This window comes from Propithecus coquereli, unplaced genomic scaffold (assembly GCF_000956105.1).
Source record: "Propithecus coquereli isolate 6110/MARCELLA unplaced genomic scaffold, Pcoq_1.0 Scaffold163, whole genome shotgun sequence".
NCBI classification, from domain to species: Eukaryota; Metazoa; Chordata; class Mammalia; order Primates; family Indriidae; genus Propithecus; species Propithecus coquereli.
The window spans coordinates 161710-163508 of NW_012140858.1; positions in this window are offsets into that span (position 1 = coordinate 161710).

The following is a 1799-nucleotide window of genomic DNA, read 5'->3' on the forward strand; positions in this document are numbered from 1 at the left end:
AGACAAGATAGAGAATAATGCAGACACATTTTCTCCTTCCCCCAGGATCAATTTATAGATCATGAATGTGTTAAATTTGAGCACATGATCTTTCTGCCTTCCAAACTGCTTTTCTGGGTAGAAATAGGAATGCATTCCTGGTCTTAGTTGAAATCCTATGTGATTTCATAGGTGTGTTTGGGTACAGAGAGAGAGAGACAGAGATAGAGACAGAGACAGAGACAGAGGAGAGAGAGCACGCTCAAGCTTTAAGTCCTTGACGAGCCACAAATCAAGTTAGTCATTTTGTTTTTGATGTATTTATTGCTTTTGAGGTTTTTCCATACTTCTGAGAACAACACTCATCTTCTGTTTAAGGTGTGGTGATAAGTTCCATTGTACAGTAAATCTATTCATGTACAAACAGTGAATAGATTAAGTAAGTGATAATAGCGGTGACATGCAGACGACTAAAGTTTGGAAGGTTCGTGACTAAGGAATGCTAGCACAGGTTGCATTCTCACCTGGCGGTAAATTTCCTGGCTGGCCTTTTCGGTGTGGAGGGAGGAGTTTTCTGGAGAAAAGCCCCACCCTCTGTCCTAAGAATGAATAAGGAGCCCCAGGGGTGCAATGACCTCAGAGAAATACTGTGCAGGATATTGCTTCAACGCTCTTTCCTTGGCTGCTCTTCTCTGACCTCTTCTTCGCATCCAGTCTTTTCTTAAAAGCCCTGATGAGGAACAGTAAAATGAATGCCTCCTTTTAAGAGGACACCTAATATGAAAATCTTAAATATATGCCCTGAAAAACTTGATTAAAAAAAAGATAGGCTTAGGTCGTTTTTCTCAGAGCGAGCACCCATGACACATGTGAAAATTATTGGTGGCACACACATTTTCAGGAGCACCCCTGCGAGAGGGCATGTGCTAGAGAAGGCAATTGTCTGAAACGCATCGCCTGCATCACAGGGTGCATGGGCCCTGGTATGGCACCAATAAAAGAACTGACCAGCTTTTATTTGCTTCCAGAGACCCTTCGTCATGTGAGTTTACCATGCCTTTAATTTTCTCTAGCACACCTGGGCTCACATTTGGGCTCAACCGTTTACTAGCTGCACACTCCCTGGATCTTGGACAAGCTACTTCATCTCTCTGAACTTCCGTGTCCGTACAGTGAGAACAGTATTACTGATTCCATAGGGTCGTGTGAGGATTGAATGAGAGAGACACCGTGTGTGTGTGTGTGTGTGTGTGTGTGTGTGTGTGTGTGAACGCGAATGTCCCTTTTGGGGAAGCAAAAATTACCAAATAAATGATGATGGGTGAATGGGGTTGCAACTGTTACAAAAGTAACTTGTGGTGACTTCAACCATATGGAGATAGCAAGAGAGAATAATACATACACCTCCCACTCGCAACCACACACGAACACACACACACACACACACACACTGGGAACTTGGTGTGCTCGTTCAGCTGGGTACCATCTCACTGCACAGACTGATTCTAGTATTTTAAATTAATATTTGTGGAAAAATACGGCCCTAGAAGCAAGTCAGCTACTCTACCTGGTCCCTCCATCGAGGAAACCAAGTGTTTCAGTGCTGCAGAGCAAAAATGACCATGTGACCCTAACTGGGACACAGGACTGATGGACTGGACTTTCTGGATGATCTTCACTTAGGTTACTTTTTCTTACCCACTATCTTTAGATCTTAGCCTTGTGTAAGATGCCAACTCCTTTAAAGACTTGCTAAGCTCTGGTAAGAGTTTGTGTAGCTGTTTTTCTGTTTATATGGGATTCTTTTTTTTTTTTTTTTT